At 57.7% G+C, this 18,540-nt stretch overlaps 1 pseudogene; it reads right to left on the bottom strand.

Annotated features, from left to right (window-relative positions):
- Positions 1–10,891: 10,891 nt before the first annotated feature.
- LOC128060188 (mastin-like) lies at positions 10,892–12,649 on the bottom strand (annotated as a pseudogene).
- Positions 12,650–18,540: the final 5,891 nt, after the last annotated feature.

Below are 18,540 nucleotides of genomic sequence, written 5' to 3'. Positions count from 1 at the left end.
AAAATTGTTTTTGTTGGCTTTGTAAAGTTGAAGGTGTTTGTGTTTACAGATGGAAGATTTGAACTGTTACACATGCACACGCGTGTGTATACTCACACATGTGGACATACTTTGACATTAATCCTCTAAGACTGATTTCCACATCAAGTGAGGTTCCAGAACCACGGAGGCAAGACTGCCTTTGCGTTTCCCAGTCCTTTCCTGCCCTGCCAACCTTGAGCCCTGCAGCTCCGCCAAGGCTGGGGGGCGGAGGGGCACTGGGGTCCACCTTGCAGAGCCCCGGAGGTCAGGCCCTGGTCTGCAGCCAGACTCTCAACTTCTGACTCTGACTTGAAGCCATACACTGGAGGAGGTGACGAGGCTGCTCATTCTCCATCTTAGTCTCAAATCATTTTTAATCATAAATGTAGCATGTACATGTCTCGGCTCCCCCACACCTAAGAAGGGGCCGCTGACCTCAAGGATCTCGGAGGACCCACAGCCTGCAGTTAGGAGCTGGGCAGGGGGCTGGGGCAGGAAAGTGGGCAGGAAAGTCCCAGCCCCTCCCAGGGGCCTAATCAGCTAAGTCATCAGGCCCTGGCCGGACAGAGGGAAGTTAGGAAGAAGCTGCCCCAGGCCGGGTAGCCGGGGCTGTGCCAATCTGATCTGTGGTGGGGCCCACGGGACCCAGGGATGGATGGACACAGAGACGCCAGTCACAGGGCCTGCGCTGTCTCCATGGGGCTCAGTCTGGGCCTCAAAATGACACCCTCCTGAGGAACCCCAAAGACTAGGGTCCTGGAGGATAGAGGAGGGGAGACAGTGTGCCTGGCAGGAACCAGGGAGGGCTTCCTGGAGGGGGTGGCACTGGCTCCAATCCCTGCCCAATTGGGAAGAAAAGTCTTTGCAGCCAAGATGCTTGGGGTCTGACCTAGCCCTGCTTAGTTGGCCACTTGCTGCCACGTGACAGTGTCCACATGGGGACAAAAGGAGATAACAGGTCCTCCCTGCCTCCCTACAGTAGGAGGGAGCTCCCCAGGCCACACAGCAGACAGCAGAGACGTGGGCTCTCAGGGCCTTTTTCCAGGGATGGGACGCCAAGGGCAGGCCAGCTGTGCAGCTGCAGGAATCCAGGCTCTCCTCTACAGGTTTTAGGTTTGCTAGGGGATGGGGTCCTGGCAGGCTTTTGACAATGACCCTGGACCCCTCCAGTGAGGAGACAGCGCTTCCCAGGCCGGGACAGGCCGCAGCAGCAGAGCCTGCCCTCTACATAGGCGGCTTCTGAGACGCAGACAGGAAGCAGGGTTCCACCAGGCAACTCCAGGGCCACAAGATGCCCTCCAGGCCCCTTCCAGCCGTGTCTGCACCCAGAAGCTGGGGCCCTGCCTGCTACACCCCCTCTCCGGACAGAGGAAAGTCTCCTCGGACCCTCTTCCTAGCCGGGGCGTGGTCGGAGGACAGGCAGAAGGAGGGGCTGGGAGCGCCTTCCCAACTGGGCTCCCTGGACCCAGTCTGCGCCAGGAGCCACTCAGGGCCACCCCTTCCTTTGCCGACGGCCAGGATGGGAGGGCCTGGGGTGTGGACGCAGGTGTGCTGGGCTCTCTGCTCCCTCCTCGTGGCTGGACAGTGAGACTTGGACCGGGGGTCTAGGGCGCGGGTGACCTGGAATCACATCACCGCTCACACCCTGCAACCTGGATGGGCCAAGCCATTTGGTTTCGGTGAGAAAGTCCCTGGATGGGGGAACAAGGTGGGGGCCATGGTGAGGGTCAGGCCCGCTTCCCTACCGCCCAGCCGTGCCTATGCTGGAGGTTGTGGGCTCACTCTGTGGGTGTCCCTATGCAGAGAAGAGCCAGACTCACGGAGAGACTCGAAAAGAATGAAAAAGTCATTACCTGCCTTTTACGTAGACACTGCCAGGTATGTAGCCTTCCCAGACTGCCGGGAGCCAGCGTGAGGAACTCCGCCCATGGCAAAGATCATGAGGAAGGAGGCTTGGCATACGCAAAGGCGTGATCAAGCCTCAGGAAACCCCCTGTTCCCGAGCATCTAACCCCAAAACCAGAGTCTGTTTTATGCTCTCACCTACACCTCTGACTTTATGGGGGGCTCTCCCCCATAACCGTTTCTCTCAGAGAAGGAGTAAACGTGCAGCTCCAAGGCAATAAAAATTCCTGGGCGTGACAAGAGTGTTTCAGCTTACGGACTCCTCTGAAGGTTATCTAGCCCGCCTGTATAGGTTTGTCCCGCCACATGTGATTGTTTACAGCCTCCAAATCTGAGAGGCACGAGATGTTTTAGACTTACTAAAGGCAAATTCTTTTGGGGAGTTAGAAATTATTAGTATAATGGGTTGGTTAGGAATTATATTGGTGAAAGGTTCTTCATTTGTTGTGTCAATAATTGCTGCTAATTCCCTGCCCTGGGTGTGACAAGGATGTCTCAGGTCAAACCTCTCTGCTGACAGGCTAGCTTGTGTGACAGGATTATCCATACTCCTGCCACAGGATTGTTTACTACCTCTTAACCATAAACAGCACAGAGAGTTTTGGAGTATTTTGAGTCTTAATTAGCATAGGGCTTTTTCTTCTTCTTGAGTCAATGATTGCTGCCAGGCCTCCATATCCCTAAGCACCTGGAAATATATTAATCAATGTATTTGGAATATAGAAAAGGAAATACAGTAGTTTTTGATGTTAGCAATACTAGACATTTTGAGTTAATGGATTTTCTCTTTTGTAATAGATCACTGTACTTTGTTATAAATCACTGTGTCCTTGCTATGTAAAAATGTAACTTTATCATATCTTAAGACTAAATAGATCTTAAGGGGAGCATTGGTGAAAGGATTTTCATTTGTTGGGCTGATGTTTGCTGCTAAATCTCCATGTTCCCTACCCTTATAATGAATATAACTAACATATAGGAGAAATGAGTATTAACCTTTAAGCATATAGGAGAAATAAGTATTAACCTTTAAGATTAATCCTGTTAGCCTTGGGTTAAATAAATTCCTTCCTTAATTGTAACTCACTACGCCCTCACCCTATAGGAATGCAACTTTATTTGGAGAGTAGTGCCTGGTTTAAGAAAAAACACCCTTGGAAGAAATAAGTTATTTGGTTATCAGAAAGAAAGGATCATAAAATATCAGCAGGTCTCACTCATGGCCAGAAGATGATGTAATATCCCTAAGACCTTTTTTTTATACATTTATGTGAAGCACCTGATTTTGATAAAGGTCAGGACTGCTGACCCCCGCGTGACTCTGTATTCATCCCTATGTGTAACAAAAGGTATATAAGCAAACTCAAAAATAAAGAAATCGGATCAGTTTCCGGAAAGACTGATTCCCCCATGTCGCTTCTTTCTTGCTCCTGTTTTTCTGGCTGAATTCCCATCTGGAGCATGGATGCTATTCTACGTAATCCAAGTTATTCAGCCTCCTTTTCTCCACTAATCTTCCTACTACACTATCCATTTCTAATCTCTCTATATCTGTGATTAAATATGTATTTTTCCAAAGACGCCGACTCCGTCCCCACCTTCGAATCACCCTGGATCCACTGGGGCTGAACCCCGGCACCAGACCAGGATGAGCCCCAGGCCACTGCTCTGAGAGCAAACACTATCCACAGCCTGCCCCCCCGCCGCCACAGACACCCCCAAACCAGGGGCACAGAGCCCCCCCGGGGATGTCCGCTTAGGGCATGTAGTCCAGCAGCCCCCACTGCCGTGACAGTTCAAATGAACAGGCCAGAGGAGCAGGCCACCAAGCATTTGGTGTTAGCAACAGGGTGCTGGCCGCCCCCAGTCCCCCAGGCCCCCCAGGGCCCCCGAAGTCACCCGCAGGGCCCAGCAGCCTTTTGCTTCCCTCCTGACCCAGCTCTTTGCTTTAAACAAGTCAAGCCGCCTGCATGCCCTGGCCGTCTTCCATCCTGGTCACATGGGGGTCAGGGTGGAGTGCGGGACAGGCGGGGACAGGCGGGGACAGGCGGGACAGTGAGGCAGAGCAGGGAAGGGCTCCACAGAAAGGGGCAGCTCAGAGGAGATGATGGTAGAAGGGCAGGCCATGCCCCAGGGAGGGGTCAGCCCCCGCGCAGGTGTCTCGGCAGGAGGCCGTGGCATGGATCTAGGGCTGGCAGGCGGAGACCCTGGCACACACACCCGGGTGGCTGGGCTCAGCAGAGACCCCACTGAAGCTCACCACTGCCACCTGCACCCAGCGCTGGTCCTGAAGCGGGCAGACCAGGGAACCTCCAGAGTCACCATGGTAGAAGCAAGAAGAGCAGACAGGTCCCGGGGCTCTTGGGCTGAGGCTGACTTCAGGGAGCACAGGGACAGAGAGGGGCGGGATGCCGGGGCAGGGGAGCGGGGCACACAAGGCAAGCTCTTTGGGGCTCCAGGTGTCCAGGCAGGAGCTTCATCCTTGATCTGTCCTGTTGGCAGCCCTGCATATCAGCTCTATCTGCCTCTTTTTTTTTTTTTTTTGAGGCCTCTGAGGCTCAGAGAGGTTAAGCAACTCCCTAAAGGTCACACAGCTAGGTTACAGCATCGCTGAGATTCAGTCACTTTATTATTATTCCAAGCCTGGATGCTTCCCCTGATGCACGCTGCCTCCCTTATAAGTCACATGGCCTCTCTGAGCCTGGATTCCGACCCTCTGCATCTTTGCAGCATCCGCTCACCTCCCTGCAGCAGCCGGAGCCCGAGTTCTCTGGCTGTTTATTGTCAGGTTGACTCCAGACTCATTCTTGTAACAAGCATCCGTCAAGCTCCAGCTGCACCAGACACCATTCCACCTCGGGGGCAAGACAAAGCCCTCCACCTAGTGGAGCAAGATGGTGATATCTCTCCCCTGCTCCATGTCCAGGACCCAGCCTGCCTCTCGGGGTCACTTAGGATAAAAGGGGACCTGGGGAGCCTGGCTAAGCATGGAGCAGGCATGTCACAGACTCCCTGTGAATGGGGCTCTGCTTCCTCACCTCACTGTGCTGAGCAGGAAACAGGCCTGGAGGGGTCCGGTGGCTCCCCAGGCCCCGTGGAGGACCAGGGCAGGAGTGCCAATGGGGTCTGAGCTTGCAGAAGCCCTTCCAGCCCTGGAGTGGCCAGCACCCAGCATCTCCTTGGTGATGGGCTCCAGGCAGGAGAGCCTGCGGCAGCTCTGCGGGCTGGCAATGTGCACATCCACCTCCTGAAGCCTGTGGGGCTCCAGCAGGGCCACTGAAGGGGAGGGGCATCAGGGAGGGAGGAGGGGCCCACCCGCGGGTGGGAAGTGAGGCTGTGCCTGCCCTCGGGGGTGAGCCCCGCCCCACATGGTGAGGCAGATACCTGACCCAAGTGGGCAGCGAGGTGAGTGGTGTGCAGCACCAGGCACTCGGGGACAGGGACACGCAGAGAGGCCACGAGTCACCCCTGCACGCGGCCTACTCCACCTCGGGGCTGCCCCCTCCGCCCCTGCCCCCTCACCCACCATCCTGCCTGATGTCCCCCAAGCCGGTCAGCCAGCAGAGGGTGCCCGGTGGGAAGGAGGAGACTGCCAAGGCCAGAGTGATGGGCCTGATGGTTTGGGAGACGGGCACAGCCAAGCCAGCTTCAGCAGACGCATTCTCGTTGAAGGAGGGGTGTCGGATGATGCAGAGAACGGCCACGGAGACAGCCTGGGGGGCTGGTGTGGAGGACAGATGCTCCCAGCTGGACAGTCAGGCTCACAGAGCTGTGCGGAAAGCGGAGGCAGGTGATGGGGCATGAGGAGGAAGAGTCTGGTGGCATTGGCACCATCGGAACTGGCTTCTGGGGGTGAGGGCCATGTGCTTGGGGGCTTCGTTCAGACCCTCTCTGCTCAGCCCTGGCCCACGGGGCTGGCCACATCTGGGTGGGGACAAAGACTCCAGGGTCCACTCCAGCCATGGAGTTAGATGATCCATCTTTGTGCAGAGCCCCGCATGAGGCGGGGCCTTGCTGCTGGGGGTAGAAAGGACTGGACCCCACTCTTCCCAGGCCAGGCGGACAGCAAGGCAAGCGGTGCCCAGACAGCAGAGGCCGAGGCTGGCGGCGGGCGGCAGACAGGTTCTGTGCCAGGAGGCAGGCAGGCGGCCAGCTGGAGCTCAGGGGCTCCAGGTGCAGCTGCGGGGCGGGTGGTGGCGGATGGCCCCCTCCTAGTGTTTGAGGACAGCTGAGCTGAGCCCTCTGGCAGGTAAGACACTGACCTGAGACGGGTCAGGACGGGGTCCCCTGAGGAGAGAAGTGTGCAAAAGCACACAGGCAGGAATTCTTTTTTTATACATACACTCATTTTTGTTTATGTGGCTGTGCTGGGTCCTAGTTGCAGCGTGTGGGATCTAGTCCCCTGACCAGGGACGGAACCCGGGGTAATGGGGGTGAAGGCATCACGCAGCCCCAGTGAGAGGGAAGTGGGACTCACCTGCAGACGCAGTGGGCGGCGGGCAGCAGCCACCGGAGGCTGATGAGGCTGCCCCCGCAGACGTGGCGGCCCTGCTCTCTCAGGCTGACCTTCCAGGGCCACTGTGGGGGGATGGCTCTGTGCTCCCGACGACGCGGGCCTCCGGAACAAAGCCGCTTGCTTGTCGAGAGGTGGGTGAGAATGCTCATGGTCAGCCCAGCAGCCCCCAGGTGGCCCCTCTGCAATAACAGGGCCTGGGGCAGGGCCTGAGGTGGCTCCCCTCCTGAGTAGCTCTAGACTCCTGCCTGTGACCAACTTTCTGAACCACAAGCAGCCGCCCCCTGAAACTTTCCACGGTAAAGGGCTCAGTACCTCGGTTTGTGTGACTAAACTTTTCACCTGATTTTAATCAATTTAGACATAAGTGGGCCCTGTGGGTGGTGAGTGGCTCCCAGGCTGGAGACTGGGGAGGCCTCAGTCCCCCTGCTGGGACAAGAGGAGGGTCTCCTGGGTGTCGTTCTGAGGTTTCGGTGAGAAGGCCTGGGGGTGAGGACGGCTCCACCGTGTTCTGCGTCTCTGCTCCTGAGCCGGCTGAGCAGCCTCAGGGAAGGACTTCGAAAGTTATCAAAGCCGCAGGACCTGAGTGTTCTCACACAGACCCAGCAGGCCAGGTGACGGCCTTCAAGAACCAGTGGGCGTGGGGGAGAAGGGCTAGCTAAGGACTTTGGGAATGTCACGTGCACACCGCTATCTTTAAAATGGATAACCAACAAAGACCTACTGTGCAGCACAGAGAGCTCTGCTCACGTTGTGTGCCAGCCTGATCGGAAGTGGGGTTTGGGGAAGGATGGATACATGAGTCCCTTCACTGTCCACCTGAAATTATCACAACAGTGTTAAGTGGCTACATCCCAATACAAAATGCTTCTTGGTGTTAAAAAAAGATAAAATTGGAAAAAAAAAAAAAAACTGGTGGGCTTGGAAGTGACCCCACACATATCTCCCGGGGGTGGAGCCGGGAAGAAAAGCTAGATGATGTGAGGGCCCAGGACAGACCTCAGAGCGAGCAGGACACATGTGGCCGGAGCCCTGCCTCCCTGCTGGGGAACACCCAGCCCTGAGGAGCCGCAGCCTGCCCAGAGGGCCGAGGCCTGGGCTCTAGGGCAGCAGGACGCCTGCCTGGGCTCTCACCTCTGTCTCCCAGGAAGGAAAGCCCCAGGAGAGCCAGACAGAGCCACACCTGCGGGCGGAAGCAGGGAGACTGAGCACCAGCACCTGGGAGGGCAGGCGCGGCCCTGACCTCTCCCTGGGGCCACTGCCCAGAATGCTGCCCAGGGTCTGGGTGCCGCCGCTCACGACCCCCCGCCGGAAAGACCAGGGGTGATGGAGAGCCCAGCCCAGAGACCCGCCGTGGGGCCACAGCACCACAGTTCCAAGAGGCCTGCATCCCTTGCCCTCCTGAGACCCCTCACCTGGAGGGACACCTGCCGAGGGCCGGCAGCAGCTCCAGGTTCTCCTTCTGCCCTGGCCCCATCCGATCTAGGCTTTGGGGTGCAGGGTCCGGCAGATGGCGGCGGCCAGGACTGATCCCGGGCGAGCCTCCCTCCCTGCCAGGCTGGGTTGTAGATAAGAAACATGCTCCCCGCCCCCCTGCCCACTGTTGCGTGGGCCCTGCGGCAGGCTGAGGGGGAATACAGGAGAATCCCAGGCATGCCATGTAGAAACGCGTGACCTTAAGTGTCTGCCTGGTCTGGGCGCCAAGCAAACCGGAGGAGGAGGGTATGTTCTGGGAGCGCCTGGCCCAGGAGCCGCATCCCTGCCAACTTGAGCAGGCGCCTGCGATGCAAGAGCCTCCCTCATCTCTGGGAGCCTTGGCCTTTGCTGCCCTGCCCGGACCTCCCCTTGTGGCCCTTCAGCCAAGAGGACAGTGGGCAACATGGGGAAGGGGCCCTGTCCCTGTCCCTGGGGCCGGCCGCCTCCCACCCCTGCCAAGAGGGAGAGAGGAGGTGCAGGCTGAGGGCCATGTCTGCCAGGGCCCGCAGCTCCTCCAGGGGGCCGTGGGACCTGCTCTGGGCACCCCAGGAAAGCATGCCGACCTTTGCCCCTTCCCGCTGCTTGGGTCTTGCTCCCACCTGCCCCCACTCCCATCCCGGGGTCCAAGCGTCACCTCCGTTGAGACCCTGGTGCTTTGCTCGCGTACAGGCAGCTGGAACTGGTTCCCACCCAGAGATGGACCCTGCGGGAGCCAGTCCCTCACCTGAGTGGTCCCCAGGGGAGCTAACATCTCCCCAGAGAAGAGATAGTCATGTCATACCCGGGTCACATTCATGTGGTGACTGGCTGATTCAGAGAACAGAGGCTGCCTCACAGGAGAAAGGGGTGGGTGGATGGGTGTCCGGGGGTGGGTGTGACACCAAGCCACAATCATTTGACTTGGATAAATTCCCTTTGGAACCGTGCACAGTGTCATGTGGTGAATTCTGGGACAGGCGGACCGAGCTGGGGTCTGTGGCTTCAAGGTAGAGCTGCCGCTGAGATCCCTGCTGTTCTCTGCCAAGCCAGGGCGGGCATTGGTCCCAGGAAAGGCACTGGTCCCAGCTCAGCCCTCTCCGCTCAGGGCTCGGGACACCTCCCCCCAGGGAAGCCATGACATCCTGGTCAGCCCCAGCACCGCCGGGCACTCCTCATGGCCGTCAATCAAGTGGAGGCCTGGGGCCCTCTCCCTTGCCCCCTCCACCACTACCAGCATCTCCCTGCTGCCTCCTCCAGGGTCAGGGGAGCCCTGGACACTGAAAGACTGGGACAGAAGGTCAAGGGCGGGGCCCAAGCAGTGAGTCTGGGAAGAAGAGGAGAAGGTCAGGTCCTCCGGCTGACCTAGATTGAGGCCAAGGGGCTGAGTCAGGGGAAACTCAGGATTTGCTTCTAGGTGCTCCAGGGTGCTAGGTGCCCAGAATGTCACACGGGGCCCAGGCAGAGCCCCAGCTGGGCACCCCCTGCAACTGCTGGGAGCCTCTCACCCTGCAGACGGGAGGCCGTGGGGTCGCCCTGAGGCAGGAGGGGTGGCTGTGGGGTGCAGCTGCAACAGAGTGGGCAGGACCGGGTGGGCCTCTCGCAGCTGGAGACAGGAAACGACCAGCGAGTGCCTGGCCGGGCATCTGGGAGGGAGTCTTATCACGGACGGAACACCAGAATTCAGCGCCCCAGGAAGGGAGGCGTTTACTTTCCTTAATTCTGACCAATGCACCCTTTTCTTTAATAATTAAATCAGGTGCACAATGTGTGTTTGATGGCCACAAACAGGCTGAGAGTTAAGTTAACATAAGATCGAGTTCAATCATGTATAAGATGGAACGACTTTCCCAGACCCCAATAAGTGAATACTTCTTCCATCCTGGGTCAACAAAATGTATTCCACTTGAGGATTTGGTTGTAAATCCTACAGCACCTTACAACCAACCGTTAGTTCACTTTTCTAAGTGTCAGAGAGTTTAATGATCACTTTTTATTCCCTCAGCCTGTCATCAAGACACTCAGATCACCTTGTCCTGCTGACACCGAGGGTGATCGCCACTTAGACCCATCGACCTTGGACCCAGTTTCACTGATCAGGCTCCTGTCTCTGCTGCTACAAAAATGGGCAGGTCCTCCAACTGGCACACGGCCAGCTATCTGCCCAGTTTGTTTTCAAGGACTAGGAATCAGCTGTGTCCAGTCTGAGCTCAAGCCAGTTAAAACTAATTAGGACCCAAAACACTGTAACTGGGCCCCAAACTTCATCCTCAGAGCCCTTGGTTCCCATAGGGAGAGGGGCCAGGATCCACTCTGGACAGACGCCTCGTTCTGTTCAGGAAAAGCTGGCTCTTCACATGGGTCCTGAGGGGCTGGGCCGGGGCAGGGGGGCTCAGCTGGAGGTCAAGCAGTGTGAAGACACGGAGCTGGACACCCCTCCCCCTGGGCCCCCTGCCAGGCTCCCTCCGCAGACCCCAGGCCCCTTCCTCCTCCAGTGTCACCTAGACACACCTCCGAACCCCAGAGACCAGCTGTCCAAGGGGGCCCCCAGGACACATCCCATAAGAAACAGCTGTAGTCGTGAGAGATGCCGATGGGGACCCCATTCTCCTGGTGTGGGTGTCAGGTGGGGAGGGGTGAGGAGGGGTGGGGAGGGGTGGGGAGGGACGTGTGGACTGAGGCCGCAGGGTCTCAGAGAAGCGGGCAACAGACGGCGGCGGCGGGAGGGGGAGAAGCCGAGGACACCTCCCCGGGAGGCGGCCCCACCCTGCTCCTCACCAACTGTGCCCAGGGAGCCCGCCCAGAGACACCCCCACCCCCACCCCGGTCAGGTCAAGCACACACAGCCTGGGAGCAGCTCTGCACAGTTTAATGAGGCTCACGTCACAGACAGCTGACTGCCGGCCTCTCCCTTCCATGCAGTGCCCCCTTCTGGAGCCCCTGCCTGCTCCCCAGGACCACCAGGGGCCCCTGAGCGAAGAAGATTGGGGGTCTCCAGGTCTAGAGCCCTGGGGACAGCAGGACGTACTGGCAGATCCAGGACATGTAGCTGGTCACCCGGTGTACACCCCAGGGAAGTTGGGGAGTGCACATTTGTGGCCCCAGCTGACAACTCCCACCTGGACCCAGGAGCATTTCCAGAGGCACACCAGGGGCCCCCCGGAATCACCCTGCGGGAAAACAGAACTCAGTAAGGACTTCCCACGCCCCCAGGCAGTGGGGCTGGCGGGTCCCCCGCTCAGGGGTTGGGGGGACAGATTAGAGGGTGAGTCTGGGGTCCCACCTTGCAGGAGTCCTGGCCCTTGCTCCTGGCACACAGCATGTCGTCCTCGATTGGCTTGGTGGTGTTTTCAACTTTCTGATAGTGTTGGTTACAAACCTCATTCCCCACGATGGGCACCTCCACCTCCTGCAGGTGGTAGGGCGGGGGCAGGGGCTCTGCGGGGAGAGGCTGGGTGAGCTCCGTGCTGGGGAGAGGCTCCCCTCGGTCTGCGGGGGGCCTGGGGACCCACTGTCAGCCCGACCCTGGGGTCCAGACCCAGCACCCCTGGCCTTGGACTCAGTGTCCCCACAGCCATGAATCTGGGGTCTGATCACATGACCCTCAAAAGTCTAGGTGCCCATCCCCCTGCAGCATGGAGGAACCCTGAGACCTTGGCGGGTCGCCCACGCTCAGTGACCCACACCTCTTCCCCGTGACCTGATGACTTCCTTGCGTGCTCAGGCTGAGGGGGTCAGAGCCCAGGACGGCTGGGGCAGAGTCTGACCAGGACCCAGAGCTAGTGGCCCACCCCTGAGGTTGTTCCAGAAGGTTCCCATCCAGAACCATGCAGGACACCCCTCCCTGGGGTCCAAAGGTCTGCAGAGTGAGCCGCTTTCCCTGAAGACCCAGCCTCCCCAGTTCCTCATCCTTCGCCTCAAGTCTCCCCAAACCTACAGTGAACCGTGACTCTGCCCCAGCCCGTCACCCAGCACATCTTCCTCTCGGGGACCGTCAGCGAGGCAGGCGGGAGGGAGACCACCTGGACGTGAGGGGAGAGGCGCACGGGAGCCTCGAGCCTCAGCAGGGCAATGTCTGCCCCCCCTTAGCAGACAGGAGCTGGTCATAGTCCGGGTGTCGGACAATCTCGGACGCTGCTCGGCTTGTCAGGGTCGTAGTCTCAGCTGCCCACCTTGGACCCTGATGGTAGCAGCCTGCCAGCTCCCCTGGGGAGAGGGACCGCGAGCCACTCAGAGGAGGCTGGGGACCCCCAGAGCTGGGGAGGGGCCCCTGGACACCCACACACCTCCCCCAACCCCCTCTGCTCCCCACCCTCCTTGCAGCCAGCCACAGGGACAGGGACACAGAATACTCATGGCTTAACACAGTGGGCAGCAGTCAGCACCCACTGGGGGTGGATGAGGGACCCCCCCACAAAAGTGTATCCACAGGCCAGCTGTCCTATTGTAGAACCTCAGGCTCACCTGCCACAGGTAGCTCCTGGCCGAGACACCGCACCCCCCCACGATGCGTACCAGCTCATGTCCTGAGCTGGGGCCTGGGGAAGCAAGGGAAGGGGCCATCAGGGACCCAGACAATGATCTTCCCAGGCAAAGCTGTTTAGAAGCGGGGAGGCCCCTGCCCCCAAGATGGGTGGACCCTGGGTGCAGAAACAGGTCGTGGGATCCTCAGGGCACTGCGTGGGGTGTGGACTCACCTGGGGTCGTGGGCACGGAGCGCCCCAGGCAGGGGAGGGTCATGGCCAGCAACCACAGCATCTGCAGGCGGTCTTGAGGGGCAGCTGGACCCCCAGCACCAACTTCGGGAAGGTCGGCCGGAAGCTCCGGCTGGTCTGGACAGGAGGGTGGCCTCCTCTGAGCTGCTTCCACGTCTCTGCCCCCGGTGCCCCCAGGGCCCCATTTATCCCCCTCACACAGGAAACGGGCACAGGGCTGTGTGCTGTGGCCAGGTCGATCCTCTACCGGTGGGGGGCAGGGACCGGGGCCGGTTCAACTCAGCCTCCTCCGGCAGAGGGTGGGGGTGGGGGCCCAGGCAGGGGAAGAAGCGAGAGCCCGGAGCCCCCAGCCCGGGTGGGTCCCGTTGGGAGGGACACTCGGTGGGCAGGGAGGAGGGAGACGACTGAGGGGCACTGGCTGGCTGCCGCCCTAGGGGGGCTCCTTAATCAGAGGCGGGGTGGTGAGGCCAGGGCCCTGCTCTTCTGGGTACCGGCCACCCCCAGGGACCAAGGGCTGCTCCCCAGCCTGGAGCCCAGCGCCTGGGCTGACGACCCTCCTGACGTCTCTCCCAGACCCTGAGGACTCACAGTTACTGACTCCCATGGAGGCTCCAGATCCAGGACAAAGGAGCGTTCCAGCACTGAGTGAGGGCCAGGCGCCCACGGGAAAGCTGGGACCCGGGCATCTCCGGGGGTATGTGGTCTCAGTGCTGCCCTGACCACAGCCTCTGAGGGCAGGACGGGTCTCAGAGCACAGCGGGTGGAGGGTCAGCTCAGGGCCTGTTTGTTCTCAGGTTTGAGGTTGGGAAAGAATCAGAGGATGAGGATTGAGGGTTTCCCTGGGCCCCTCCCTGGTCCTGGTTCCCAGCCCCTTGGGAGCTGGCACCCCTCTACCTGGACCCACTTGCGAGGTGTCTTGTAGGAGAGCCTGGGGTCCAGAGGGACCCCTGTGTGTGAGGAAGTGCATGCATTTGAGAGAAGTCAGCCAGACTCAGGAGGGCCGGAGGTGTTCCTCCCAATTCTCCAGGGAGCCCGGGACCCCTGTGCGGCCTGAGTGATGTCCCCTGCATTCCTGTGTTAAAGCCCCGGCCCCCATTCCTCAGGATGTGACTGTATTTGGAGAGGGGGTCGTTAGAGAGGTCGTCAGGGGGACAGTCTAATCAACACGGTCGGTGTCCTTAGGAGAAGGACACAGACACGCATGGGGAGACCTCGGAGCACTCGGGGAGAAGGCGCCGTGTGCAGGCCGAGGACAGAGGTCCCCGGAGGACCAGCCTTGCCCCAGCAAGTCTCCACGTCCAGCACCGGAACTGGGAGGAGACACTCCCGCCTGGCCTGCGGGGCTTTGCCCAGCCCGGTTGCCTCACAGCCGAGCCCAGGATCCCTGGGCCTGGGAGGAGGGAGATGCTGGGCTCTCGCCTGCAGCCTCTTCTCTGCTCAAGCAGGTCTTCAGCAGGGAGGGCTGGGGGAGGGCAGCAAGGCGTAGGGTTGGGGGAGTGCTGCGTTCGTTTCAGGTGTACAGCCAAGCGACTCAGTTACACACATACACACATATTCTTTTTTGTATTCTTCTTTATACATTATTAAAAGACGTTGAATATAATTCCCTGTGCCATACAGGAGGTCCTTATTGGCTGTCTATACACAGTCAGGTGGTTCTGTTAATCCCAAACTCATAACTGACCCCTCCCTTCCCTCGTCCTCTGGTCACCATAAGTTTGTTTTCCGTGTCTGTGAGTGTGTCTGTTTTATAAGTAAGTCCATCTGAATCATAGTTTAGATTCCATATAGAAGTGATACTATATGGTATTTGTCTTTTTCTAACATGTCCCTTAGTATGATATCTCTAGACCCATTTATGCTGCTGCAGATGCATTGTTTTATTCTTCTTCATGCTTGAGTAATATTTCATCATGTATAGGTACCACATCTTCATCCAGTCATCTGTTCGTGGACGTTTAGTTTGCTTCCAAGTCTTCGCTATTGTGTTAGTGCTGCTATGAACATTGGGGTGCATGTATCTTTTCAAACTAGAATTCTGTCTGGACATATGCCCAGGAGTGGGGTTGCTAGGTCATATGGTAGCTCTGGGGCTTCCCAGGTGGCTTAGTGGTAAAGAACCCACCTGCTCTTGTCAGGAGACACAAGGGATGTGGGTTCAATCCCTGGGTTGGGAAGATCCCCTGGAGAAGGGCATGGCAACCCACTCCACTATTCTTGCCTGGAGAATCTCCATGGACAGAGGAGCCTGGCAGGCTGCAGTCCATGGGGTCGCAAAGAGTCGGACATGACTAGAGCATGGTGGTAGCTCTGTTTTTAGTTTTTTAAGGGACCTCCATACTGTCTTCCACAGTCACTGACCAGCTTACATTCCCACCGACTACAGGAGGCTCCCCTTGCCTTCACAGCCTCCCTAGCACGCGCTAGTGTAGACTTCATCACGATGGCCGTCAGCCAGGCGTCTCTGCCCTGAACACGCTGCACGTGCTGCAGAGGAGCCCACCTCCCCGTCTGAAGCCCACAGGCCGCGCCCTCACCACTGCGAGTGCTGCTTCGCCTGCGTGGTGTTTCCAGTGGATGACCCTGCGACTCATCCCCCGTCTGTAGTGACACCAGCATCGCGGCCTCCAGCATCTGCCTGCCTGCCTGCCTGCCTGCCTGGATGGTGACAGGGCCCCCCCAACACAGTCATTCATCTCAAGCAGAAGGGCTTTCAGGTCGCGTCCAGACTCTGCCTACATGAACATAAATAGTGTTTCCATTTGAATCAATTGCTGGCACACTCTTTTACCACCTCCCCTCCCCACCCTGAGGGACAAGGGCAGTGGCCTGGCTCCCGAGCCGCCCTGCAGGGCAGAGGGACCTGCCATCAGCCCTAGAACGTCTGCTCCCTGCTTCTGCCAACTCCAGGCTCTGTCTCCTCAGTCCTCACCCATCTGGGGTGCAAACGGCCCCTTCTAGATGCTCTCAAAAGGGCTTCCCCGGGGACTTGGTGGGGGACCAGCTTTCAAATGCTCACCTTTCATCTCTTATTCTATAACCCACCCCCTCGGTACTTGTGGTCTCGCAGGCTGAGGTTTCCAGCCTGTTCCCAGCAGCATGTGGCAGCATGTGGCCTGGGTTTGGCGCCACCGCTCCCCATCACTCCCCATCCTCACCTGGTCCTCAACCTGAAAGCACCTCAAACCCCCGTTCTTCAGCATAAATCCCATCCGGACAATGGGAAGCAGCTCGAAACTTGGCTCTTGTCAAACACTCCTGGTGAGACCAGGGGCACGCGACCAGTCTTCCTCTCCATCCTTGAGGATGGAGCCCTGTGTCAGCCACTCCATCCACAGATGGAGACTCGTCCCAGCAGAAAGCCTCATGCCTGGCCCTGCCGTCGGTGCAGCTTCACAGCAGGACCGAGGTCAGGTAGGTCCACCCACCGATGGCTCCCTAGTCCCTCCGGAGGGATGTCACAGAACGATATGTTCTCCTGACTCCAGAAGAGCCTCGGCAGAGAAAGCTCCTGAACCCACAGTGGGAAGCCTCTCCACGCCTGTGTCACCAGCCCTTGTCCCCTCCCTGCCAGGATTCCCTCCCTTTCCACAGGGAGCCTCCCCTGAATCTTCATCTCAGGGCAGAACCGAAGCCAAAACAGCAGGTGGCACCCCTGGGGTGGGCTGGGCAGGTGGAGGGGATCCTGACCGTGTCTAACAGTCTGAGGAGTCACAGCTCATTTGAAAAATCAGTAGTTGTATCAGATGATCCCACAGTAACTGCAGATGCAAGCTGACAGGCAAGTAATCTTTCAGAGTGGCGAAGACGACAGTTTGGAAGCAAGCGAACAGCCGTTTGAGGAAGAGGGCAACACACGCATATTCTCAGAAACACCACATCCCAGACCTTTGAATCAATTATAGTAAAGCTCAATAAAAGGCAAATGTCCCAAGAGATACACTCAGCAAAGGAAATCAAATCTCATCATCAAGGCCACTCTTATCTTTTTAAAAGAGATGCCATCAAAGAGAACAACCCAGAATTAACAGCCTAGATGCTGTCCAGATGGCCGATTCGGGGCACGTGAGACAGGAGACAAACAGCCGATCAACGTCTTCTCTTACTGCGGCAATGCACAGATTCTGTTCTAGAAGAATAAGGGGAGAAGGCAGAGAAATGCTGGGACAATGTAAATTAGTAAGTTAAGGAGGCAGAAGCCAGTCTGAGGACGTCAGTGATCATATGGCATCAAGGCGGTGACAGTGAGCTCACCAGTTCACACACCAGCACGGAAGGAGGGCATCGGAAATACCCCGGACACAGGCCACTCACAAGAGAGAGCGACCACGGAGAGTGTGGGACGGAAAAGACGCTACAGGCAAACCCCCGCCAAAGGGGAGTGTGGGCCACAGACAGAACCTCCGGGACACGCTGGATTGCATCAAAACCAGAAACCTATGTTCCTCCGAAGACACTCCCAAGAAAATGGGGCGAGGAGTCCCAGGGAGAAAATAATCGCAAAGCATAAAGTACTTGTATCCAGAAAAGATAAAGAATTCCCCAGACACCATCCTGAGAAACAAAAGCGTGTTGAGTCCTGCCCCAAGGCCACTGGTTCAAGGCCTTGTCCCAAGGTCACGTCCCAAGGCCACACAAGTGGAGCCCAGAGCCAAGGTCACCTCTGAAGCTGACTGAGCCCCTTTGTAACCATTGCCAAAAGACCGCCCCCTGCCCCCAATCATCACTAGCAGATTTCCTCATCCCAAATTAGGCAAAGATGCCCACCCCAGTAGTCAACCTACAGTGCCCTAAAATAAAAAGTGTTAGTCGCTCATCTGTGTCTGACTCTTTGTGACCCCATGGGTTGCAGCCTGCCAGGCTCCTCTGTCCATGGGATTCTCCAGGCAAGAACACTGGAGTGGGTTGCCATGTCCTTCTCCAGGGGATCTTCCTGACCCAGGGATCAAACCCAGGTCTCCTTCATTGCAGGCAGATTCTTTACCACCTGAACTTAACCAATTACCTAATGCCAATCTTCCAGCAGGAATTTTCTCTGTCTTGAGGCTGTGAAAAATGGCTACCAACCCATGAAAACTGTCGACTCTCCCTGGCCTGTGAGGAGGTCGGCCTGCTGTGCTTGCAGCACCTGCATTATCTCTGCCTTTTGCTCTTCATGAGCTCCCTCTCTACTGCAGTACTCTGTGTCTGGAAATTGTCTTCCAACCTGCGGTCGGACTGCCCCAACAAAGCCCAAGTAGAGAAAGTGTTTACAAGAGAAGCTGGCAGGGTGCCAAGGAAACACATGAAAACGCACAGCAGACTGCATCATTAGCAAAATGCAGGTGAAGATAAGCGCTGACCTGTGAAAACGGCATTTCAGGGCCAATGACAAAGGCAAGGGCTACAGAGCAAAATGCAGGCTTTCCGAGAAGAAGAGAAACGGACACACATTCCCACGAAAACCAGTGTGAAAGATTGGCCTGATACGTACTCACCAGAGACCTGGAACAGCACCAATGTCCTGAGCAGGTACATTCAGGTTGAAAAAAAAAAAAGGAAAGAAAGTTCAAATAAAAATTAACAGGTAGGTGACTTCCGTGGTAGTCCAGTGGTTAAGACTACAAGGTGCCAAAGCAGGGGGCGCAGGTTGAGGGACTAAGATCCCGCATGCGGTGCCGCCAATACGCTAATTAACTAAACAACATGGAAACAAACAGCGGTGTGTTCACGCAGCGGAGAGTGTTGGATGCCGGACGCAACTAGAGGCCAGAGACTGCGGCTGAGAGCTGGGCGGGGAGGGGGCAGCAGGAAAGGGCACACAGGGAGTTTTGGAGGTGTTGGGATGGCCAAGCCCTCCCCTTGAGGACCACAGCCCAGGAGAGCTGTATCAGAGGGGCTGCAGCTCCCGGCCTTGGGGAGCCAGCGTCACGCTCCTTTTCCCTCTGGGAACCA

The sequence above is a fragment of the Budorcas taxicolor genome, chromosome 2 (genome assembly GCF_023091745.1).
Source record: "Budorcas taxicolor isolate Tak-1 chromosome 2, Takin1.1, whole genome shotgun sequence".
Taxonomy (NCBI): domain Eukaryota; kingdom Metazoa; phylum Chordata; class Mammalia; order Artiodactyla; family Bovidae; genus Budorcas; species Budorcas taxicolor.
This window is presented reverse-complemented; position numbering and strand designations above follow the sequence as displayed.